Source organism: Hermetia illucens, chromosome 2, assembly GCF_905115235.1.
Source record: "Hermetia illucens chromosome 2, iHerIll2.2.curated.20191125, whole genome shotgun sequence".
Classification (NCBI taxonomy): Eukaryota; Metazoa; Arthropoda; class Insecta; order Diptera; family Stratiomyidae; genus Hermetia; species Hermetia illucens.
The window spans coordinates 132,374,694-132,402,273 of record NC_051850.1 but is presented as its reverse complement, the minus strand read 5'-3'; the positions used below and the strand labels follow the sequence as shown (position 1 = coordinate 132,402,273).

General features: G+C 42.0%; 1 protein-coding gene across 3 annotated transcripts in view; it reads right to left on the bottom strand.

Annotated features, from left to right (window-relative positions):
- LOC119648246 (brain-specific angiogenesis inhibitor 1-associated protein 2) overlaps positions 1-27,580 on the bottom strand; it is a 328,844-nt gene that overhangs the window by 245,957 nt on the left and 55,307 nt on the right. The gene's annotated exons all lie outside the window — the stretch shown is intronic.

Below are 27,580 nucleotides of genomic sequence, written 5' to 3'. Positions count from 1 at the left end.
CATTAGGTGGTAATACAACTCTCCACGCTTCCGCTCAACCCATTTCTCAATACACGGATTCAGTGTATGAGTCCAACGACCTTTGTCAGAATTGTCCCACGGTTGCTGCCCTATCCTGTACAGCTTCTTTCTAGTGGATGCTCTTAACAAAGCGATTTCTTGGTTCCACCAGTAGTTTGGTTTCCTACTGTGGTGGAACTTGCGTCGCGACATTGTAGAGTCGAATGCCTTAGTGACATAGCTGGCTTACTTTCTCCAGCGTCGTTCCCTTCGGGTCATGATCTCGAGAAAATAGCCTCGTGGTCACTGTGGGCGTTGTGTTTACGCGCTCGCCAGAACATCCTTCTTGCCAACAAGGTACTGTGGTAAGTCAGATCGACGATGAAGCCTAGCCCTCTGCCTCAGAAGGTGAACACGCATCCAGCAATGGCTAGTACGATGTCCAGCTCCGTGAAGGTTTCAAGCAGGATTTGGCCTCTGGTGTTCGTCGCTTGACTTCTCCAGTCGAAGGCCCACGCTTTGAAATCGCCGGCAATGATTTTGAGGCTGCGGTCTCTAGCGCCCAACACCAAGCGGTCTAGAATCTCTTTATATTGTACTAATCTTCCGTAGCTTACATAACGACGAAGTATATAAGCGAAACCATGACCGTCTGGATGCGGATAAAATCCGGCTCAATAGGTTACGGTGATCATTTAATCTGTACGGATGAGGACCCTTACAAACTTTTCGGGTTGCATCAGCAAAGTCTGTAAGGGTAATATCTATGGTAGATAAAGAAGATGGAAGACGAGGCATACCCTGCATGAGATGCAGCGATTGCGTAGGCCAGGACGCCAAGCAGCTGGAAAATGGTGGACCTCGATGCAAAATCGGGATGTTTGGAGTTCTTTATTAAGGCAGACCTAGGCCGGATACCGGTTTTTTCGCCGTTGACGATGATGAATATTGCACTAGGACAATTATGAGACAAGCTGTAGATATGGACGCCGTTGACCTCTGCCCTTACAAAACCGGCTGCCGAGAATGACATTGCTTCTTGAATGGCTTGCTTTCCGCATGCCTATATCACCGGATTTCTAGATGAGTCCTTTACCCATGCGGCACTAACGTAATTTCGGTAAGGTTCACATATTACCGCCACGTCCACATTCGACTCTCGAATGGTTTGCGAGAGCATGTCTTGAGCTGCCTCGCAGTGCTTGAGGTTAATTTGTATTAACCTCATTTAGTACTACGATTAAGCTCCCTCCTGTATCCCGGGCACTTGCAACGTGCCCGTCGTCCAGTCCCTTTTCCCCTTGCACAGCATGCATCGCAGAACTCCAGTGCAGGCTTTGATAAGATGGCCCTCATCTCCACACATCCTGCACCTTCTCGACATATCGTGCTAACTAGTACATGCTGCTGCAAACTGCTACTTTGTCCGCAGTAATCAGTTTAATCCCTGATTCAACCGACAAGCTATTGATAGCGGTCTGTGCAGCTCCATACGCCGCCTTCATAGTCCTTATTGCGCTTTCCTCTATTCCGCTAAAGTTTAATTGTTTCTATAGCGCAGCACAGATATCCTCTCGTGATGTGACTTCGTCCAGGTCTTTACACTCGATTACAATTTGTCGCTTTTGAGCTTTTACTTCAATTTGCTCATCTAAAACTTTCTCCACATGGCCACGAAAACTATCCTTAGCTCCAGCATCAAATCCCCCTTCTGCGTACGCCTGACATGACTCACTGCCGTCCAGGTCTGTCAATTTTGGATCGGTTTCAACTTTCCGATGGATATCGGCGAAAGACATATTTTTTTTCCTTCTGCCGCTCTTTACTGCCGACCATTGTCCATTGTTCGGGTTTACGAGCTGTAGACTCTTCCCCTTTCATCAAATCGAAAACTACCCGAAATTTTCTCCGTGCAGTTTTCTCGGTGCAGAGGTCTTTCCACGCTTGCACCAAGGGGTTCATTTATTCCGTCACTATTAATATCGAAGACGAATCAACCAACAACATCAAAACGCACTGGTCAAACACGAAGAAAAATAAGGATAGGAGAATACAACTTTGAGACCGTTGATAATTTCTCCTATCTAGGGTCGAAAATCACAACCGATAACAGCTACGATGATGAAATCTGCGCACGGTTGTTGTCAGCCAACAGAGCCTATTTCAGCTTACAAAGACTGTTCCGCTCGAAACGTCTCACCATAGGGTCAAAGCTCTTAATGTACAAGACTATGATCTTGCCAGTCCTCATGTATTCCTCGGAGACTTGGGTTCTTAACAAGAAAAATTGCGAACTCTTGGCCGCGTTCGAGAGAAGAATCCTTCGAAGAATTTTTGGCCCCCTACATGAGGATGGACGATTCCGTAGCCTACACAATGACGAAATCTATGAGCGATACCATGACCGTCCGGTTGTGGATAAAATCCGGCTCAATAGGTTACGATGGGCGGGTCACTTAATCCGTGTGGATCATCCTGATCCCACCCGGAAAGTCTATAAGGGAAATATCTATGGTAGAAAAAGAAGACGGGGCAGACCCTTCCTAAGATGAAGCGAGCGATGGAGGCGTAGGTCAGGACGCCAGACAGCTTTTAGGGATATCGAATTGGTGGACCTCGGCGCAAAACCGGGATGTCTGGAGTTCCTTATTAACGCAGGCCTAGACCGGATACCGGTTGTTGCGCCGTTGATGATGATGATGATTAATATCGAACAACTTAATGCCACGTAACAGAGTGCTGATATTTTGTTGGATATTCCACTTCTCCTTGATGGACTCAAAGAGCTCATTTATGCGTTACCCCAGTAAAACAAACGCTGTTGCAATTTGCTCCTTCCACGCTCATCTTTTACAGCATTGGTAATTAAGTAAATACAGGACTACCCAAGTTCCTCTCCGAGTCCCGCGACGAATCTCGATTACCCTCAGTGGTGACTTTCTAATTTTTCAGCTTTTGCGAAAGGATCCGGTGTAGATCCATTTCCACTCCGGTAAGATATCTTGTAGCATTTGATACAAGCACGTTTCCAACTACGGATGCACTTCGGTCGCTGGTTATCGACGGCCGGGAACCCGCTTGCCCACTCCCAAAAACCGCTGGTACTGGGTTTCCGAAGACCTGCACCATAAAAAAACTTCCTTTCTTGTCCCCCATATTTGGTTTGATTTCTGGGTGTCCTTCCTACTATAGCCAATTTTTATCCATGGGTGGGCATTTGCTTTCCAACGTACCCAGCCTGCGGATAAGCATGTCCATGCACGCACGTCTGCTGATGCGTGCATATGCATGCCCATAACGCATCCACCGAGAGTTCCCTTATCTGCACGAAGGGACGCACTTGATGGGAGATTTGGCAACTCCACACAGCAATGCTAATATGTAAATTCAATGAAGGAAGTATGTTTGGAGAACATTTTCCCACCACTGCCTTAAGCTACTCATAGAAGGGTTTTAAATGTGGATTTCTAGTTGATTTTAATGGTTCTTTAATATATCTAATATCTCACAAAGGGAAATTAAAATTGAAGTTACCTAGAAATTCAGGTTTTCAAATTAACGCGATTCCTCCCATTCATAATTTAAAAATTATATTAGGTTGGTGGCACGTGAAATGGTCGATTTGGCAATCAAGTGAAGTTAGTTGCGATTTTGCTGCATCAAACCACCACTAGTTGGCGCTGTTGGTGTCGGATAATGAACTATAAATGTTCCTACATTTAATCAAGGAGTCATTTCAGTTTTGACCATCGTTGTGATAACAGTGAATAAAATGGAAAGAAGAATGGAAAAAAGCCAAGAACGTATACTTTTTCTGTATGAGTTCCAACTCGATCATAAAGCAGCGGAGGCGACCAGGAATATTAACAGCGCGTTGGAGCTGATGCGGTAAGCGGTTGTTCGAAAAATTCCGGTCAGGAGGCGTGGACATCCAGGACCATCGATTGATAAGGACCATCGATTGAAAATGATTGATGTGAGAAACATTGCAGAGAAACTGGGCGTACACTATTCGACAGTTTCCTGACACTTGTAACAATTTGGAAAGGCGAAAAAGCTCGACAAATGAGTTCCGCATGCCCTTACGGAGCAAAACATGGCGCTTCGAATGAAATTTTGTAGTTCTTTACTCTCCCGCAACAGAAGCGATCCCTTTTTCCACAGAATAGTGACATGTGATGAAAAGTGGATATTATACGACAATCGTCGCCAATCAGCACAATGGCTAGAAGCTGATGAGCCACCAAAGCATATGCCGAAACCTGGCCTCCATTCGAAGAAGGTAATGGTCACTGTTTGGAGGTCTGGCACCCGACAAAACGATAAATGCACAGAAATACTGTGCCCAACTCGAGAAAATGCACGAAAAATTGAGTATTCAACGGCCGAGATTAGTCAACAGAAATGGTGTGATACTCCTTCACGACAATGCACGACCTCATGTTTCCAGAACAACAGTTCAAAAGTTGAACGAATTGCAGTATGAAACTCTGCCTCATACACCATATTCACCGGACCTTTCGTCAACCGACTACCACTTTTTTGAGCATTTGGATCACTTTTTGGAGGAAAAACAATTTAGGAATGAATAGGCCATCAAAATTGCCTTTGACAACACCCGAAAATTTGACCTCTACGAAACTGGCATACATGCTCTTGTATCTCACTGGGAGAAGTGTTTTGAATCGACTGGTACCTATTTTTATTAATTAAATAAATTTTTGGAAGCTTTACAGTCGTTTAGTACCAAATCGGCCATTTCATGTGCAACAACCTAATAATTGCTCTTCAATCATCAACATCAGGTAGTAGCTAAGATACTTCTTATTTCCCCTAAGTTAAGCAACTTCTGTAGGGCAAATATCCATACGGACAATTGTTGTTCTATCAATTGGAAACAATACCTTGGAATTGTCTTTTTCAGGTGTCAATATTTGGGGCTCACAATTACCGGCAAGATAAAGATCAAATTCAGCTATCCAGTTCCTCAGTATGGTTCATCCTCCAGACCTTCACCTTCGACAGATTATGCAACTAAGTGCGTGCAGCTCAGATATTTGATGGCCAGAAATATCGGTTACCAAACGGCATTACTGAGAGACCACTATTTAGTGTTACTTCTCATTCAAATATATACATAGACACATTCGAAAAGTATTTTAGGATTCATCAATCAACAACACATACCTCATTCACAAATAAAAACGCTAATATATCTGAACGAATAGTAGAATCCTCATTGAGAACAAGCGAAGGTCATTTTGAAGTTATGGCAGTAACCTACATATTCATCACAACGTGCGGACTCATAGGGCAAATGCCGGCGATCAAGCATGATATTCATGATGATGCTGATTGAGATGAACCCCATGATAGAGCAACATTTATCTTAACTAGATATCCGCTTGTAGATTTTTTTGCAATTTCATATTCAGAGTCAAAAATGGATCCATTTACCCTCGGTCAAGTTTTTTACTCAACTCAGCAAAATATTTTTAAATAACTAAGTATGCCAGAATGTAATATAAATTTCGTTCCTGTTATTTTCCTCTCTCGACTTTAATGGAATTAATTTAATGCTTTGTTAACCGGATATTTAATAGTTACTTTTTAGATACGCGGCCATACTGAACTGGACCGACTGTGAAACTTGTTTTGCAGCTTTTATGGTGCATATAAAACTAAATTGGTCAAAAATGCTTTTGAATGCTCAAACTGGATGTTTCTAATGATATACCACATTGTGGAAAGTATGAAAAACGAAAAATTTTACCGAAAACATGAAGTAATTTATCACTCCCTGACGGAGTATATGGTGCGGTAAATTGGATAAATTGTGCGTAAATATAAAGTAAAGATATCCCGAAATATAGATTGTACTTTGTGAATTGAAAGCGTGCGATTTGTAGCTGCTCCAAGTGGTACCTTTTTAAATTTTAAATTTTTTATGCAAAGTGAGAGTTTGATCACACCTAATTAGTCCGAAATGGCCTTAGTTGTTACCTGTAATTCTACCACTATTAATTATCCCAGACTCTGTAGATGCAGCTGTTACAAACGCGCAATATTCGCTGTATCAAGAATTTCCAATAAAGAGATACTTTTTAAATGTAATTATATTTATATCTGGCATTCGCGTTGCCATGAAGATACTGGGAATGATTGATTTCAATCTAAAAAGGTGATGGAGCCTAGAAAATGTATCAATTGAAATGCATGAAGGCTGCTCGCTAATCCCGTAAGCGCTTAACAGAACGTTCCACGACAAATCAAGGCAGTTGCCTTTTTACATTCTGCAGTCACGCATATAAATACCATGAATAGAAAATATTAATAACATGCTTGATGATTACATTGAACTTTGCTCGAGGCATGCAGGATTGACTTATATTTGCTGGTGAGAAAAAAGAAAAAGTAATTAGTTCTCACATTTCGCTCGGAAGATAGATAGAATGCTTGCAGTATTCTATGATAATTAGGTCAGTATTGCAACATTCCTTAATTGGGTGGATAAGGTGAATAAGTTGCAAGCCTATGTGGTTATTGGACAATAATTTCAAATGAATATTTATGCGCAATTCAGACTAATATTATTCTGCATGTAGCGTACTGGTGCATATAAATACACATCCTCTCGATCTAGATATATATACACAATATATATCTCTCTATCAAGTTCTGTAAGTTACAGTTCAAATATTCTTAACCCATTTAATAAGATACGAAAATTGTGTCACTACAACCTCCTTCATATTCCTGATATTTTAAAGCAAGAACTTAAAAGAGGTTTTTTAAGCTTTTGTGTAAAATAAAACTTTATTAAAATCACTGCCTGTCTGTCTATCATTCGCACTTTTATCCAAAACAGCTAAACCGATTCGAATGAAATTTGGTGGACATATGAAATGAGTTTAAAGGGGGCTCCCCATACATGCAAAATGGAATGTAAACATTTTTTCATCGAATAATTAGCCTTTATTAGTAATTTCCAAATCTGATATTAGTTTTGTCGTGAATTGTTAAATGCGCGAGTATGGAACAAAAATATGCGCACTTAAAATGAGACAGGACTCATTTGCGGAAACTATCCAACCTAAAAATCCAAAAAAAATCAGGATCTCCAAAATACGTCCCGCTCCGATATCTGCTCAAATAAACTTACTAATAGTATTTTACCGACTTTCAGAAATAGACTGAAAAACGCCCCCTTAAGTTCATCCTTGGAGAATCAAATTATGCACCAGCGTAGATGACGACTCGCATACTTGTTCTAAGTTTCATGGAAATTCAGCCATTATTGCCAAAGTTATAGCAGTTCAAACTTTCCCCCCAATTTACCGCGAATTTACTGCATCTGAAGCATTGCAAACTAGATGCTGACGTCATAATTAACGAGAATAATTGACGTTCCAGTGTAATATTAAAGTCCCATTTATGGAGAAGTTGCCTCGCCCCAGGCTTTTTACCCTTTACTGTTATTAGGTGAGTCCTTTTTAAGGTTTTGTGTTTATTAAAACCAATTCATTGTCTGCCTGTCTGTCACACCCGAGTTACTCAAAAACAGCTAAAAAATATGCCACGAAATTTGGTAGGATGTCATCTATGAATCCCTTCCAGCGGAGCCATTTTGTGTTGAGTTTGAGGGGGTGCTGCCCATACCTGTGGAGGGGAGGTGTACATTTTTTTCACCAAATATGGTCATGTGGTGTATTAAATGAAAGAGTTCAATTAGTACTTTTCGAAAATTGGGTAAAACATAGAGCAGTGAGGGCTCAAAATGTGTGCCTTTTGGGTGAAGTAGGTCTTGTTTTCAAAACCTGTCCAGCGAAAAAATTTTCACAGTAGTGCACTCTTACAAAATCTAGGCCTCAAACTACATCCAGTTCCGATATCTGCACAAATGAAGTTAATAATAATATATTTCCATATTTTACAAATTCAAGTTCATCCAACAAGTACAAAATTAGGCACTGGTGTAAGGGATTAAATAAGGCACAATTTGGTCAAGTTGGAAAAAAATTCAACTATTATTAACAAAGTTATGGAGGGTGAAACTTCGCCATGTTGGTGAATTCCATATATTTTACAACGTATATGACGTCATCATCACATATCAATTCGCCCTTACCACAATAAAGTGAGCTCATATGGGGGTTGCAAAGAAATATTCTGTTTTAGTTTTTTTGTCATTTGTATATCAATATCAATTACTCCAAACAGACATATGTTTGTATGTAGGTATATAAATGTGTTAATTAAGTTTGCGGGTAATGTCTAATTCAGACAGGCATATATATTTGTGCATTAAACCAACGGTATTCAATATTTCCTCTATATGTGCGAGGACTATCAAAAAATTCCAGGACTTTTCAAATTGGGGGTCTTGACGTTAACGTTGCTAGGTGATTGGGCGCTCAGTTTTCCTTCCTTCTCCAAACCGATCGGTTCAGCTGTTTTTGTGAAGTACGTCTTTCGTGCTCGGTGTTTTTTGTCATGGACGTGAAAAAGGAGCAACGTATTTACGTGAAATTTTGCGTTGAATTGGGGCAAATAGTTTACGGAAACTTTTCAAATGCTGCAGCATGCCTTGGGCGATGAAGTGATAAGTCGTTCACTATATCACGAGTGGTTTAAATGGTTCAAGGTAGGCAGAACCCCAATGGAAGATGACTCTCGTTCAGAAAGGCCTTCAACTTCAACTGACGACTTTCATGTGGCCAAAGTGAATGCCCTAGTGTGTTCCAATCGCCATTTGAAGATTCGAGAGACGGCAGAGGAGTCCGACATCTCATTTGGGTCATGTCAGAAAATTTTAACCCAGAAATTGGAGATGAGAAGTGTTGCAGCCAAGTCCACTCCCCGACTGATGACAGAGGATGAGAAAGTACATTACCTGGAGATTTGTCAGGAGCTCTTAGAAATGTCCAATGCTAATGGAAAATTCTTGAAAACTGTTTTTATATGTGACGAGGCTTGGGTTTGTGGCTACGACGTGGAAACGAAGGTGCAGTCGTCCCAGTGGAAGCCAAAAAAATTCACCAAGACCAAAAAAAGCTTGCCAGGTGAGATCAATCGTTAAAGTGATGCTCACTGTTTTCTTCGATTCGAAGGGTGTCATCCATCATGAACTCCTCCCACAAGGCGAGACATTCAACAGTTAGAGAATCTTCGGAAGAGGCCAGAACTGTGGGCAACAGGCAAGTGGTTTTTCCACCACGACAATGCGCCTTGTCACACCGCGCTCCTCATTCGCGATATTTTTGCCAAAAACTCGATGACAAACCTTCCACATCCCCTCCCCCTCCTTTTCTTCCGACCTGGCTCCGTGTGACTTCTGGCTATTTCCAAAACTCAAGTACCCAAAGAAAGGACCGCGACAGACAATAGAGGAGATCAAGGAAAATACGCTGGAACAGCTAAAAAGCATCCATGAAGCAGAATTTTCCAGATGCATGGAGAAGTGTATTCTCTCCCAAGCGGAGTATTTTGAAGGGGATAAATTAGAACAATTGTAAATATTTGTAATCAAGAGTTATTTATAAAATCCTGGAACTATTTGATCAGACCTCGTACATATTTATGCTTTTATGCATGAAGTAAATCGGAAATATGGCTACAAGTTATGTATATACGTGCATGTATATATACAGTATTCGGTAATAGGCTGTTTGCTTAGGATGAGGATAATATCTATGTCCGTAATATGTACGTACATCATATAATTTTGAAAAATATGAAAGTATATGTTGGATTTGTAGCTATTATATATACGGACGGAAAAATGTGCGTAGAAGTTTCTCACATAAGGTGAACACAAAACCTTTACACTAGAAGTGCGGGCTCCTGGTATTCCGACTTGTTTGTAGCTCCGGGGTTCAGGAATCCGCAGCTTCCCTGGTTTCCCCCTCCCTCTCTCCCCCAACAATCACCCTCCTTTTGGTCTAACGAATGTCTTGAGTATTCTGTTCCACGTGCCTTCATTCTGTTGTATGACTTCACTAACGGTGTTCGACAAGCGCTGGTGTTTCCACCTTCTGCAGAGAAAAAAGGAGTGACAGGTATTATTCACCACATCCTTGCAGTAAATGACCATGGTTTCCGCCAGACTGAAAATGCCCGTGCCCGCTGAGCAGCTGAGTTAGGTAATAGTCAAGCTCGCCGTGCTCTCCATTGATCCATAGCCGCATTTGTTTGATGGCACGGGCCATCTACCCCCCGCTTCTCTTTCCCACGCTAGCTGCCGTAACCTGAGAGCCCGGGCTATTTCTTCACAAGCGACGGCTCCTGTATTTCCCTTGCCTTTTTTGTGGCATATGGACCTCCGTTCAGGAGCCTAGAGAACGATCAGAATAACTCACGCTATCACCATGACTCCGGGCTCGCAGTAATTTGGGAGCGTAAAGAAGGATGAACTGAGCCACATTCATCAGCAGAAGAGGCTAACTGGCCGCCAAAATGTAAACAATATAACTGTAATCTTGTCTGCGGTGTAACGAATCTACTCAAAGAAGCTAATTTCCAAGATCCCGAGGTTTCTCCAAATTGAATAGCAAGGACTGTAGGAACTCTCCCCTTGATCAGAACCACCACTTCAGATTTTTCCAGATCTAGAAAAAAGCCATGTTCAGTCATCTGTCTGCTGGGTCGGCACATCACCATTCACAGTTTGACGATGTAATCATCGGTAGGCACATTGCAGATCTTTACTTCGAGCGGCTGCTGCATCTTTCTAACCATGGTGGTAACCTGCCTGTGGTTCATGGACGGTAAGAAATGAATTATACTGCCGACTGAGATAATAGTGAACTCGTTAGACTTCATTAATTGGGGTAGCGATGGAAACCCTCACAAATGACAATTGCGACACCATACAGAGTCTATTGGCTAGCCATTTTTAACGCGTATCAACCATCGAGTTTCTTTTGAAGCACAGATATCCATCCACCTCTTCCAAGGTGTCTTGCAAGTCCCTCCATTTTACCAATGAGGGCACCAAAATTTAGCCACATAGATTTGTATGGATTGGGCTAATTTGCTTACTTCCTGACATTATTTATGTAGCAAGAACCCTTGGTCATTTTACCACCAGGCCGGGGTCCTTCCTACCTGATAGGCTGTGGTGGACGCCCTATCATTTCTTCTAGGTTTGTTAAATGGTATGATCAACTTTTTTGTCGCGACATTGAAAACGTTTCCTTGGTCGACGCATCGCGTCGTCATCAGATTTCCATGGAAGTGGTAAAGTGGTATTTGATAGATCAGACATTGGAAAACGGTGATGACTCCATTAAAGGTTATGCTATCCAATCATCATTATCAACGGCGCAACAACCGGTATTCGGTCTAGGATCTCTGTTGACTTGCTATCCAATGGAAACTACTATCCCAGGTCGGGAACGAAACGCTTTGAAATTTGACGTAGAGTAGTCGACAACGATGGGCATAAATATGGTTGGCGCGCTATACCCTACCAAAGGGTTTATCAACCTCATATATGTATTTTTTTTTTACTTATTTGACCATAGCTGGCAAAGCCTATATAGCGGCATTGTTATTCAGTAAACTTTCAAGACTCGCGACTCGTAAACACCATTTACCATATAAAGATCGGGATTACAATATGCTCCTCGATGCGATTGTGGCACAATATTTATGCGGCGGAAATATTAAGAAACAGTCTTAAAGTTCCAAGAGTCAAGACAACTATGCAATCCCATCCGCTGGAGGCTTTGTGCACAGTTCTTAATATTTGAAATATGCAAATATTTGCGTTGTTTTCACAACTCAAAATCTTCTGCTATGTTTCACAACCAGATCAAAATATCCCTTTCGTGTCCCACTTCTAATAAAGAAACAGGAATATTTCTCAACCTCCCTATCATTTCCATATCAATTCGTTCGTTTTCAGCTTTATCGAGTGGAATGTTTACTTTGACTATACAGTTCAAATCCAGTCGTAAATACATTCACGTCCGCAGCCAATGTGCTTCTTCCTGATTCTGTGGTCCACAGCCGAGTCCTTGAGGCATTCAAGAAATAGAGCAACTTCAATTCATTCCCAGTCCTCCCTATCCTAGTCGTGCAGGACTCCGTGAAGGAAGCGTCAAAGTTATTGTAAACTGTGTAGCAGGCTTTCATGTATGATACTTGTCCTGCACTTGTACCCGAGATTGCTTGCTACTCTCGTTGATGGTGAAAATCTCCTCGGGCAATTTGCCAAATTGAATTTGCAGGATAAGGATATGCGAAAAAAACATGGCATTTCCGAGGTAATTTCAAAGATACACATGAACACGTTGTCTACTGTTTATTTTTTCAGTTAAGTCAATGACATGGAGTGTTTCAAGTATGCATTGAAAAAAGTGAATGAAACACAAACAGATTAGTTGCAGGATGTTCTCATCTTAGAGGAGATGAATGTTTCATTGGGGTGTTTTTTCAACAAATAGAAATTGTTTCTCTAGTCCTGGGGGATATGAAAGCACATACCGGTGTACAGGCGTACTCGTACATAGATATATATACATTTATATTTTACTATTTGTGTGGGTATCATGTGTCAGTTTTGAGCCCAGTATACTCGTATTGTGTGCAGTCTCTAGACAGCCAACTGTCGAAGTAAAGCCAAGTAACTCACGAAACTAAGAGCCAAACTGGAAGGTATGAAATATAAGATTGGAAAGAACAAAGTTATTATCTTTGTTTTCGAGAACGTCCTCCTTAGCACATTCATCAAAACTGCAAAGCTCCTTATCGGATCGAAGTTTGTCCACGATATTTCCTTCACGGACAGTGCTGAAACTTTAAAACTCAAGGTAAAGTTAAAAGTGAATGTCCTGAGATCTTTTGTTCCTTTACGAATATTTCATTGTTCAATAAAATTGGAGTCTGAAAATATTGAAAGAAAAACTCAGAAAACTACTCCTTGGTCTAGGTAAGAACTTTATAACACTTTTTGCCTCGATGCAGGCAATATGCACTTAGCAAAGGATATTCTTTTGAAAACTTCTCTACGAATACACAATAGTTCAATGACGTTAAAATCATTTTTGTGTCGGAAGTCATGAATGAAATTTAAGTTAATATTCTTTATGGTTTTTGCGAAATTGTTAGGTATATATGAAGAAAGAAATGAATAACATTCTCAATATTCAAATAGCAATTTTTTAGGGCTTACAGTCACTAAAACCAACTCCTTCACCCCCACCCCAAAGGGTCATCGTGAAATATTAATTTACTTGAAGGTCTCCGGCTTACATCAGCACCATCATCCACCTTGCCCCCAGGCAAAGTTCACTTCTTCCAGCTTCTTTTGTATTGTCCCTGATCGGGCGGCAAATATCTTGAACAATACACGAGAATATATATGTATATAGATGAACACAGGTTTGTGTGGTTAGCATTGCGCTTGCTCGTGATCACTGCTGAGTTGACTGGTATTCGACATCCAGTCACGATACAAATCCAACTACCATCAGTGAAATTTAAGCCGCGACCTTCCCCTACAATAGTCTGGGGCTCTAGCCATTAAACTGTCCTAATACCTCAATAATGTAATACCCAGCATTCATAGATTGATTGGCTAGTCACCGTAATATATGGTTCGAACTCCTCCTCCATTTAAAATGAAACCTTGAATCTCTCCCAGAGAGAAGGGTTAGAAGGGTATTTACGCACCCTCACCTATCGGAAACAAAACGGCGAAAATAAGAAAGGAATATATTAATGCACATCTCGAAAGTTTGATCGAGGAAGGGCAATCTGGTTTCTGCCATGGATTCTTTTGAATAGACCACTTCCGCTCCATAAGGATCATTCGGAAACAATCCGCAAAATTTAGATATACGCTTCACCTAGTTTTCAGTAATTTCCCAATATCTTTAGTATGCATGGATCCAGTGACCTTATTTAGATCAAGTTTACCGTTGCTGACACTTGCTCTACCATTCCTTCCTAATGTCTTACCAGAAGTTCTTCAAATTAGATACATTTCGACTTATATTATAAACATAATGCCTCTTATTCATAAAATGATCTACCGAAAACATTGACAACAACGTAAACTGACTCATCCGTTATCGTTCTAAATACACTGCATACTATCCCCGCATCATCCTCGAATCCACTCTTCTATACTTCATAGTATTCGCAAATGCTCCCATCCGGCAGGACATATGGCAGGATAGACCACAGGATTAACTCCAACCAAGAATAACTTGCAACTGCATCACGGCCACTCGATGGCAGATATCATCCCCTATTTTTATTTAAGAGAGGACGGGGTGCCGTGTGTCCCCAAAATTGGATGGAATTAGTAAAGTACGAGTAATATCCAAAATTACAAAGACTCAAAATGGGGACTGGGTGTATTAACTGAGTGAAGCAGGGGAAAAAGCAGCTGAATACAGAAAGACCATCGGCGAAGGTGGTCAAAGGGTAGTATAGGCTCCACAGCAAAATGCGGATTAATACCGACGATAGAATATAAAAACTGAGAAATGCCTGTTGAACCAATACCAGTAGCTCTACTACCAAACCCTATCTCCACCTCCACGTGATAATCGCTAGGAGCTGTAGGAGACCAAGTATAGTATCAAAATTATACTAGATTTTAGATTTTAACATCCAGGTGAAGACAGAGCCCCCAAATTCAGGCGATACGTTTTTCTCTCATAGATCGCATACCTATACAATACAATACAATACAGACTCGGACCACTATCTCGTTGGCGTGGTGTTGCTGGCTCGAATTACAACACCTCCTACAATCCCCTCTGACAATCAGGTGAAAGTGAATACTTAAAACATTCCCAACCCAGCCCTCTGCAACGCCTATAAGGGGGAAATGGAATTGCAATATCCATCGCAGGCAACTGAAGTTCTGGTGAGGAAGCATCAACAAATGATCTTCACGGCCACTTGAAGGACATTATCACTGATACGGCCGCAAACATACTTGGCCCCAGTCGCAAACAGGACGGAAAGGTTTGATGCACGATGAATGCAAGCTTGCAACAGAATGGAAAAGTGCTGCGTGCCAAGTAATGTTGCACTCTCAACGAACTGGGGGCGCGCATAGAGACCTATCGCGAACTCCGTTAAGTAGAGAAGTGATTTCACCGCACCAGCCGTAGAAGTTTTCGCCAGAGATGGGAAGGAGGGATGGGTTGACTATTCTGACGAACTGTTCAACAACCAGAAAATCGGCCAGTAGGAGGTCCCACCAACTGAACAAAATCTATGGTAGAAAAATAAATCTTAAATTCCTCAAAGATTTTCCAATTTACCGTCAAATGTCGCTCTGATGACAGTTGTTAGTTTCGACAAGTGAAGAGAAAATGTAAATTCCGCCCACTGTTCCGCAATGATTCGTAGGGTGTTGCAGGCGGATCTATAGCGAAAAGCAGTCTAGTCTATGTCCAATCATAGTACTCAATACGGGTGTCGTTCTTTCGAATCATAAAGATTATCTCATTTTTGCGCTCTCGGTGAATTCTCAAAATTTCGGTTCGAGTGGAAGGAGCAGATCTACAGAAACTACAAGTGAAACGGCGAATACTCTACTGAGCATTGTTACCGGGAAACCATGAAGCCCAGCGCTTGACTCCATTTGATTGCATAATGGCCGATATGATTTCTTTCCTTTTTGTAGGTGCAATCCGTATTCGCACGTTACGGTGACTAGCCATTTCGTCCACCAGAGGCGGAACTTAAATTGTTCGCCATCGTGGATGAGGAGTCGACCCTTAACGTCGCTCACACGACCATCGGTCTGTGACCATATGTAAGTTCTTTCGAGAAACGGTATACACTTTTCAAGTCATTCCAATTCGCAACAGCCTCTGCTTCCCTGAACAACATAATTGTCATGGCGCACACTACGTTGAACTTTCTAGGATTTCGCACGGTATCGGAACTCGAGCTAGCATGAGTCAATATTCTCTTCAATTCCTTACAATCATCGATCCGTTTCGACGATTCTGCAGTCAACTAGATCTTGTGACGCAGCTTCGAGACATGACCGACACCCTGTACAACAACCGAGAAAAGAGCAGTTTCGATGGGATGGAAATTCACAAAACCACCCCCGGTTACCATAGCCAAGACGGTACTTCATCACAAATTTGTGCGAGGTGTTGTCAGAAACCACCTTAGCATTCAGGTCACCCATCATGACCACAATATCATCTTTAGGAAGCCTCTCTTGAACAGTGTGTAATTGCTCATAGAAAGCATCCTGCTTCCAAGACAAGAAAGGGCGTCTTGCGGTAGGTGTCAGAAATAATCCAACACCGGATTCACGGCTTCCATCACTTATACTTCCAGACTGCAAAATCACATTGCCATTAGTGTGGCGAGAGGGAGCGGAGTACTCTCCAGAGGTCCACCATCTTATTTCGCCCATAATGTCCACCTTACATTGCTGCAATTCGCGGGGGGATCCTTAATATCGTTGCCGCTGTTATTCTAAGCAAATAGCGCTTAACCAAATAACCCTGTTTTCCCAGAAGCTGAGAAGATGAGCAGAAGCAAATTTTTGGGCAGACTACTTGCTGTTCAGTACACACTTTCCGAACCACTTCAATGTATAGACGAAGCATGTCGTCAATGATATCGTTTAATACCCTTTGATTCGGCGGAAGTTGGAGATGTTGTAGTCTGATTTTGATGGATAGATTAGCCATTGATGCTGGTGAAGTTTGATGTCGATAATGTTGACCATTCTACAGATATCCAGAACTCTTTTAAGAAATGGACAATAAATGGAGTTAGGAATAACAAAGAAATGTATGATGGGCTATCCTTAACTATGCAGGTAAGGGAATCCGGGGTAATAAGAAATATTGATAAAGCTACGATACTTGCGTCTGCGCTTTGATTGATAGTCCCGTAATAAAAGCTGAATTTCCGCTGGTGTTGGAGCGGAGACCTCGAAACCAAATGCCCAACCCACTGGCATTCTTTCCATCATCAAGTGGAGCAGGACTTGAAAAAGAACTTAGCATGAGGCACAATGTAAGGAGTTACTTAATCGATATAACGCGTCAACCACACTTACGCGCAATCATCCGCAGTTACTTGAAATGCGCTTAAACTCCACAGTAAACTCTAATTATACATTGTCCTCAGAAGGAGGAGACCTATGTTTAAAACTACCGAATAAGGAAAGGTTTAAGGAAACAAGTTGTTATGCGTTACCTACGCCCTGGTTGAGCACACGACATCGCTGCCGATTTGATGAAAAGTTGATCTGCTCCCTCCAGGACTTCCCGAGAAGCTTGCACTCTTCCCCATTTGGTTTAGTGGATTCCATCGCATGCTGTAGCCCCAAAAGGAGTTCTCGCGGTTCCTCGCTGTTTGAACTATCTCTGCTCCCTCACCAATATGTCCGTGAGTATCTAACCCGTACTTAGTTCGAAATTTCGTCAGAATAAAATACCCCGATGATACGAAGGAATCAGGAGTTGATGAAAACTTGGAGTTTGGAATAACAGAGGCGGACACTTTCCATGAACTACTCCCAAGTATGGTAGTAGCACGGAAAGAACAATGTTGCCGTACAAGGTCAGCCTGATTTTGCTATTGCAATAACAATATTTCGAAATTTTGGACATCATCACCTTCATTGTAGGTGAATGCCGCCTTCGGCAGAAACAACGACACCTAGATATAAAAATTCTTCAACGATTTCGATGATTAGTCAGACTGAAAACCTTACATTTTGCTGTGTCCCAATCTGCCTGCCTCCTTCGATAGCCACTTAGCCAAGGTCTATGTTCATGAAAGAACAAGCAGATTCGATAGCGTATCTGTGGTGTTCGAGGAAAGATGACATCGTGCATTCAAACCCCCCACCACCTCAGAGATTTTACCTCCATGCAGAAGACCACTTTGATAATAGCTATTAGTTTCTCCGGAATGCCTCCCTGCATAGAGTATTGCAGATACATTCCCTGTTCACGTTGTCGAAAGCTTTCCGGAAATCGATGACGAGTACCTCCACAATGATCCTATGGAACGATATCGAGAGATTGAGGAATTAATCCTACACTTTCTGTACAGTCATTTAAAATCACAAAAATCCTGGTTATTTCTTGCTAATTCAAATGATGAATGTAAAGCCTAAATCGTGATGTTTGAGGCGTGTCTAGATTCGACTCCAAATTGAAATAGCGTCCGCCTAGTTCTTGTTCATTAATTCAATGTCGTCTTTTAAGTGGTAACGTTATTAAGCCTATTGGATAATCAGGCGGAAAATTTAGAATAAATCTTACAATTTGTGAAGTGTCGATGCCAGATAGAACTTTAATCACGACGCGTCCGTTCTTACCGACGGCTGGAGCAGAAGAGACCGGTTCTTCTCCATGCGGTCCTTCTGCCTCCAACCAACAGCACTTTCCCACCGCTAGCTCTCCACTCCAGTGGCGAGTTCTAAAATGCGTGGAGAGCCTCGCTGGCGCCATCTAACCGCTCGCATTCGCCACAAACTTGGACGACTTTGGAGGGCTGACATGGTGACAGTCGTGATTTCTTTCGAGGCCGAAGTCAACACTCATTTTCATATTCAGAAGGTTACTTCCAACTCTGTTATTGATGGCGAAATGGTCAATCTGATTAGATGCTCGTTCCCAGTTAGTCCAAACCCGACTGATCTTACGATAGGTCCTGTGCTCGAATAATGTGCCGCAGATAACGAGGCTTTGAAAATCGCAGAAATCTAAAAACCTCTCACCATTGTTGTAACGGCCAAGTGCTTCATGATTTTTTTCGGCTCTAATTCACTTTGGAATACCAAATAGTCAATATATCCCAGCTTCGTCAGCCGTTTAGTTAGATACTGTACTCACTGACAGAAACGCCACGATTGAATTTCTTGAGCATTTTTTCGGACCAATTCATACGAACCAGTTTTCAAGTACGGCTTAAATTACATATAATTCAATGAAGTTTCAAATGAAGTCTCTTCATTGTTAAGGCGATACCGTTGCCCAAAATGGACCTCAGATTAAAAGAAGATTACTAAATATAAGGAGTGTAGCCAAAAATTGAAGAGTAGCTTATCTAAAGGCAGTGATTAAGGTTCAGAAAGAAATTTTTGATCATAAGTGTGCAAAAAAAGTTGTTTGCTTGATAGTAGTAACAGTAAGCCGAACATGAGTTGATGGTGATGAGGAACACAAGTAATTAGAGGACTAAGTTTGAGCACTATTCAAATTGAGAGATAAATACACTACTGAAAGCTTAGATTAATGGGACTATAAATAAATGAATGGAAATCAAATGTATTATAGATAGAAGTGCCTTGTAATTTATTGAGATGAAAGCCTTCGAGAAGCGATAGAAATAACAAAATACTTCTGGCTGTCGCTAAAAATGATGAATTCATCCAGTTAGTTAGAAGTGTTTTTGGAATCTTTAATCTGTTTACAACAGAAGATAGGAGTTGAAACGCAATTGTCAACAGTACAACACTTCAGTGTTTGTGGATAAACATCTTTTACCAAGGAAAAACAAGTCAGGAAACCGGAAGCTGGGCGCTTCAGGTATGAAGGGTTTTGTTTGCTTCTTCTGTGAGTATATTCGAGTGTAGAACTATCCCATTTGTACATAGCTCGTTAGGTATATGCATCTAGCATGTCAGATTTAGTACTTCAGGTTGTAAATTTAAACGGTAAAGACAACTTTGAGCTCCTGTACCTTTGTTAATAATAGTATGATTTTGATCAAACTTGGGGATAATATGCTTCATATTATATTTTATACTACTATCAACTTTTGTAACTCTGGGATAAACTTAAGGGGGTTTTACTCAATTTCCCCAAAATATAGTAATATACTATTATTAACTTAATTTATTTGGAGCCCTGAGCACCATATAGAAGAAGCTTCATGATTTTTTTCAAATTTTTCAGTTGGGTAGTTTCTGAGAATTGGTTCGTTAAAGAAATCATCACTTTCCACCCCTCCCACTCCCCGCCTTTTTACTAAATCTCAAAACTAAGATCGACTTCAAAAAGTACTAATTGAGACCTTTCATTTGATACCCCACGTGACTATATTTGTTGAAAAAAAATTGTACACTCCCCTTTTACATGTATGGGGACCCTCCCTAAATCTCAATGTAGAAGGATATCACTCACTGCATGTCTAGGCGTTCCCACAGTTCCCACCTTCTCGCCAAATTTCGGGTCGATCGTTATAGCCATTTCTGAGGAAAGTGCGTGTGACATACAGACAGACAGACAGACAGCCATGCGGTCAAAATGAGTAAGGATTTGGTGATGATCGAATGCAAGGATTTGGATGAAGTCACCACAAAATCTGAGATCTGCGAGGGCTTGCAAACCCAATTAGTGACTGAATCTGATGTACTACGACTTAGAAAAGCGTACGGTGGCACGCAGATAGCGTCGATAAGTCTTCCTATTGAAGCAGCGAAAAAGGCGATTGCAGTGGGCAAAGTACGTATTGGATGGGTGGTCTGTCGGTTACGGGAACAGAGTCCAGTGCATAAATGCCATAAGTGCTGGCAGGTTGGTTATATAGCGAAAGCTTGCACTAGCTCGCAAGACAGATCAAATCTGTGCCGCAAATATGGAGAACAAGGCCATTTTGCAAAGGACTGCAACGAAATGCCCAAGTGCATATTCTGCGTCGAAGCAAAAAATAGTGACAGCGCCCATATTGCAGGAAGCAGTAAATGCCCAGTGTTCAGAAAGGCATTCATAAATAAGGTCAAATGAAGTTTATGCAACTCAATCTGAATCACTGTCCCGGCCCAAGACCTGCTTTCCCAAAGCGTATTCGAAAACAACGTCGACATTGTCATTGTATCCGAACAATACTAAAATCTGCATAGCGGAGTATGGATAGCAGACAAAACCAGTAAAGCGGCGATATGGAGCTGCGGAAGCCAAGCTATAGTAGATGCGAAAAAACATCCACAGGACGGGTTCACCCGTTCCAAGATTGGAGGGATATACATCTATAGCTGTTGCGCAGCATCGAGCCTCACATTAAAGGAATTCACGTCATTGCTGGAGAAACTATCCTTCAATGCAAGTTTCTACAACCCCAAAGTAATAGACGGCGACTTCAACGCATGGGCAGAAGAATGGGATAGCCGAGAAACCAACGCCAGAGGACGAATATTGCTGGAGACATTCTCGCGCTTGAACGTGGTACTTGCCAACTCTGGGGGAGCCAACACATTCCGGAGGGAGAATTGCAATCGATGGTAGACCTCACCTTCGTCAGTGATTCTCTAATCAGAGACCTGCAGTGGCGTGTCAGCGAGGACTACACACACAGCGATCATCAGGCTATCATCTTTCAAACCTCGCAAAGGAATAATATGAAGCCATTAAAATGAATAACGATGAGCTGGGTAACTAAGAAATTCGGCGCAGAAATGTTCAAGGAGGTATTTCTGAAAGATACATTGCTATCGGGAAGCGCACAAAACAAAGTCTCACAGGTGGTGGAAAAATTGCAGCAGACATGCGATGCCGCTATGCCTCGACGTAGCAGTTTGCGAAGACGAAATCCTACCTTTTGGTGGAATTCCGAAATTGAGGAATGCCGGAAGAAACCGATCTGAGTTCGAGGAGCTACACGTGCAGTACAAAAATGCGAGGAAAAAATTGCAAGTAGTTATCGCAAAGAGCAAATCCGAACATTTCAAGCGGATGTGTACTTAAGCTGACTCTGACCCATAGGGTGGCGCATATAGGTCGGCGATGTCATCACTAAAAGGGGAGCGCTCCCCACCGATTACTTGTCCAGAGTTGTTGCAGAATATAGTGAACACTCTATTCCCAGTGGATGTGAATTGTACAAGTCTGCCTGCAGTACATTTAAGCCCCGATGAAGTTCCGATAGGGGGAAACGAGGAGGTTCTAGACGCAGCAAAAGGATTGACTGAAAAAAGACTCCAGGACCGGATAGAATCCCTAACATTGCCCCGAAAGTAGCCGCCAGGACAGCGCCAGGTATGTTTACCCAAGTTTTCACGGCATACCTTAGGGAAGGAGAATTCCCCGAGCAATGGAAGGTACAAAAGCTAATACTCATTCCGAAGGTAGGTAAACCATTGGGTGACCCCTCATATAGACCGATATGTCTGGTCAATACCATTGGCAAACTATTTGAACGAGTAACCTATAACAGACTGCTCGCTGTTGCGGAAAAGGAAGGAGGCCTTTCCGATAAACAATTCGGATTTCGTAAGGCGAAATCAACTGTCGACGCAATCAGCATGCTGACGGGCTTGGCTCAGGATGCGTTCAATAGTGCAAAATGGTAAAAAATCATCGAGGCACTCGATAAGATACAGGCCCGGAAGTACATTCTACGCATTGTGGTTGAGTTTCTCCTGGGGAGAAGACTTTACTGCGAATCGGACGATGGGCTAAAAATATTCCCGACAACTTGCGGAGTGCCACAGGGTTCTGTCCTGGGTCCTTTGCTGTAGTTAGTTATGTATGATGAAGTGTTGACCCTAAGCCTACCGGACAACGTGACAACTATTGGCTTCGCCGATGATATCGGAATAACAGTGGTTGCAAAGCACCAAGACGAGATGAAGATCTATGCAAATGAAGCGATATGGGAGATCAATTCCTGGTTGAGAAATTCTGGCCTTTCACTTGCTGAACATAAAACACAACTCTGAAAATCAAAGTTGGCGAAAAAAACAATTTACTCCCAACCATCGCTCAAATACTTGGGAGTAATTTTTTGACAGAAGACTCAACTTCAAAAGACACATTGAGTACGCCGCAACTAAAGCGTCTTTCATCGCTGCAACGATCTCGAGGATACTACCGAACATTGGTGGGCCAAGACAAAGCCGACGTCTTCTGATCTCTAGGGTAGTCAGCTCCCTGCTACTCTACGCAGCTCCAGTCTGGGCAACTATTCTGAATAACAAAGTGAACTGCCGAAAATTGGGAATGGCGTATCGGGTAAGTGCACTCCGAGTATTCAGTGCATATCGGACAACATCAGGAGAAGCAGCATATGTACTAGCAGGGATGCTCCCCATAGACATCTTGGCGAATGAAGGCCGGCGACTCTACGACAAAACGTATGCAGCTGGAGAGTGTAGCGCATTTCGACGGCAACTGGCACGATGAGAATCTATCGAAGGATGGCAAAAGCGATGGGACGAGTCACAAACTGGTCGTTGGACATACCGCATCATTCCGGATATTCAGAGATGGTTTTAACGAAACCATGGGGAATTAAGCTACGAGTTAACACAATTCTTAAGTGGACATGGAGGTTTTCGTGCTTATTTACATCGATTTGGTCACGACGAATCACCATGTTGCCCAAGATGTGGTAACGTGGCTGAGAATGCGGAGCATGTCATATTTGATTGCCCCAGGTTCACCGCGCACCAAACAAGAATGGAAGCGGTCGCAGACAGGCGTTTAACACCCGAAAACATTGTGGAGTTTATGTTGGAGTCAACGGATCCCTGGAACCAGGTTGTAAGGGAACTGCAAGCTATTCATCAACAGCTTAGGCAGGAAGAACTACGACGAAAACAAGGAAGGGAGAGAACCATAATGAGCCGCAGTTAAAAGCTGATCCAGCCCCGCGACGCAATACTTTATAGGAGTTCCGTGGGGAGAGTGGAATGAGAAGGAGGTGGTTTTAGTGAGTAGAAGTCTCACATAACTCCTGCTGGTTTTGCAGACAAACCCTTAAAAATGGGTGTTAGTAATGCACGTTATACTGATGTTGAATCCATATTGAAGACTCTACGCATATCCATAATGGCAAGGGAGAATCATGAGGCTTTGAGAAAATTAGGATCAAGGGGTCTGGATTTTACTGTTAAAGTAAAATATGGTACAATATAGAAGAAACCCAACCGCGAACTATGAAGTTTGGATTAGCCGCAAAAGTAATTTTCTCTAAATGGTAAGTCCATCACTCTGCTATTTCTTAATCAAGTGAACCTTCTCGATATACCGCTAAAAAAATTCCATGCATTCCATACAGTCCATTTTCCATATTGCACAAATTGCGTGTGAAATCAATGCAAGAAACTAATTCCTTCCACTTCTTGCAACTACCTTAATTTTTCTGCACCCAACATGCAATTTCTATTAAACATTACCAAAGTGTCTAAACCAATCCTTGCTCAAATCGTCCACATACCATGACTGCACTAAAAATAGCGATTTTCTCACCAATTACCATGAAGACATGAAAGACGGATGGCGGTGCGATGGTCATCACCTGTAACTCTGTAATTAATTACGTAAACTCCGCCAACTAGGCAAGTCCGCGGCAATACAACAATTTTATTGTTTTGTGATGTTACGTTGATTGCTCTTGGGTGTTGACACAGACATCACAAATAAATCTTTTTGAGTTGTACCCGTTGTGGGTGTCCGGGCCAGCACTGGAACAACAACGTGACGATGTTCAAATGGCGAATAAACACAAAAAGCCACTCTTTCATTTCTTCTGTATAAGTAACATCGGAAACGAAACGGAATTGAATTGTTTTCAGATTGCTAAGATTAAGTGGGATCTTGAAAAGCTTCGAATGATTCTCAAAGAAGAAAAATGTTTCTGTTGTGTTAAGATGATTCAAAGAAATTGATGTGATGTAAGAGCAATCTGGTATTACAGCTCTAACTTCAGATGCTCTAGAGATGCTAGTATAATTTTGACACTATTGCAATTTAGAAATTGTTATTCATAGCAGTGACAGCCGCCTCTTTCGTGGTAAAGGTATTGATGGTTCAATTTCATACCCTCATACTTGGTAGCATTTGCACTTAAACAGGTTTAGATAGCAAGCGCAGGCGGTCGTCCCCTGATCTCAAGCCGAACATGATACATTCATAGCGCAAACTTTAAGCGATTATGGGTAAGCAAGCAGACCGTTTCTTTAATAATGTGCACACGAACAAAGTGTAGGGGGGGGGGGAGGGCTGGCTCGCCCCTGTCCTTAATTCATGTCACGCATTCACGCCACCAATACTAAGTATTTGACCGGAAATAAATCTCAAATAATAGGATTATTCCACCTCCATTCTTTCTTCGGGACTGTACTGCTTGGTATACACGCAAAACTTCCCACAGTTCATTACCAAGTTTAAGGTATATGTGTTAATCAATCTAATTATCAATCTTTTAAACCCAGGCTAAAACTTCCAATTGGAGTCTTTTTTTTCTTCAGCCTTTGTCCCGTTCACAAGTGGACTCGACTCGTCATGATCGGCCTCGCCATCTCCAGGCTTTTCAATCCCCATCCAGTGTATCAAGGTACCGTAGTTTAGGACTGCCTTTTGGTCGTTTACCATCCATTTCGATGTTCAGACCAATCTTGGTAAGTGGATTCTCGTTAGCGCTAATTACGTGACCATACTACGCCTCTCGCAAATCGGTGCAACCCCATATCGATCGTGGATATCCTCATGTCAGCTGTGATCAAAACGTGTCACTCCACTAGTCGAACGCAACATCTTCGTCTCCATGACTGTAAGACGCCGTTCATTGTCTTTTATAGTCCGCCAACACTCAGAACCAAAGAGGGCGAATGTTAGATTTGAGACGTTCGTTCTTACGTCGATCACAAAGAACACCAGTTGTTGAACGCCACTTCATCTAGGTTGCGTTAATGCGTGAAGCAATTTCATAACGCGGTTTTGCATTGGCTGATAGCGTTGACCCAAGGTATTTAAACCGCTCAGTTCGGGGCAGGTCACTGCCGCTGACAGTGATTGTGTCTGTTTCATGGGGATCGGTCGTCAAAAATTCAGTTTTATTCAGATTCAATCTGAGACCATATAGCATGAGGCGATCATTCCATTTCTGGGCAAGCATTTTTGCTATTAGATGCCAGGAAAACATCATCTGCATAAAGCAGTGTGTAGGGCGCTGGACGTTGGATGTCCCGTGTGACGGTGTCCATAACAAGAACAAAGAGAAGCGGTGAGAGGGCGTTTCCTCGATGAACACCAACAGAGACATGAAGCGGTGCTTCCCATGGTGCTTCTCTATGAGTAACCGCACAGCATGTATTGCGTCTGTAGTTCCGTAGTTTTTGACAAATCCGGCTTGATTCACGGTTATTTTTAACGATTTCGCGAATACAGTTGTCAAAAATGCATTCAAAAATTTTTATGGTATGGGAAAGTAACATTCTGCTGGACTACCTTTTTTTTCCATATTGGAACAGTGGTACTTTCTTGCCAGTCAGATGTATTCTGTCTTCCTGAACAACCCGATTAAAGAATTCACTGAGCCACAGTGTTGGGTTCCAGCTCTTCGCAGTCTAGAGCTCGGATGCAATGTCGTCAGGTCCTGTGGCTTTCCCCGATTTCATTCGTTTTATTGCCTTTTCGACTTCAGTTGCTCTGACAGGTGGAATTGGTCCAAATATCGGCAATGATTGCAGAAGTGGGAGAAGAGCAAATTCTTCAGATGAAATCTGCTCGAAGTATTCTCGCCATTTATCCGTTGCGACTCGACGATTGGTAAGCAAAGTAGCGTTCTTGTCATTAACGCAACAGAAGTTTTTAATATCCTGTGTGCGTTCGTTATGGCTTCTGGTAAGTCGATACAGATCTCTCTTGCCTTCCCGAGCGTCCAGTTCATCGTAGAGATTTTTATAATAATCCACTCGGATGACAACGATCGCTTTCTTTGCTTCCCGGTTGGCGTTCTTATAAATTTGCCAATTGTCCAGCGTTTTATCGTCGAGAAACTTGTGGTAGAGGCGTTTCTTTTCAGGAACCTTCAATTCAACATCGTCATTCCAAAGCCAAGTATCTCGGTTCATGTACCGCTTACCTGGCTTGGTGACCCCGAGGGTTACAGGGGCCGCTTTGCGGATCATATCTTTCATTTGGTTCCACAATTCTTTCATATTCGTAATGGTTGGTAATCGCGTAAGTGAGCGGCGGGCCAATGCGTTCCTCACGCTGTTTTATCGGTGGCTTAATTCGCAAGACGGCAATCAACGATCGATATTGAGGTGCGTTGGTCTCATAGGGAACGGCTTTGCAATCAGTGAGGTTGGTAAAATGTCGGCATCTTATGAGAATATAGTCGATTTGCGTTTTACTGTTCCCACTATAAATGTAAAACATCCAATTTAAGTACATATTTCAGGAATCAAGTTCAAAACTTCATCAAGCCCTTGAGCGTCTTCTTGTTGATGAAGAAGAATTCTTACACATAATGCATTAAGTAAAACTAATATCATAGAAAAATGAAGAAACTTGTATTGCTAATATGACGAAGATAAATGGCAACAAGTATCGCCAACAAGTAAGGAACATTGCCGAATACCTAAAAAATGCCTTGAGTTGCACACACCGCAAATGGAGATGAGATTGCCGAAATTGGCTGTGCAATCATCAACCAATGCTTTTCTTTTCACCTTAAGAAAGCCTCCCCAGCGAGAAAGTAAGTAAACTTAGAAAAACAGATCTATATTACGCCTTGACCAGATGCAAAATGTTAATAAAACTTCCTGGAACGTTTGTGACATATGTTATCACAATATTTATTATCGAAGGTCTAAAAAATTTAAGAAACCACAATG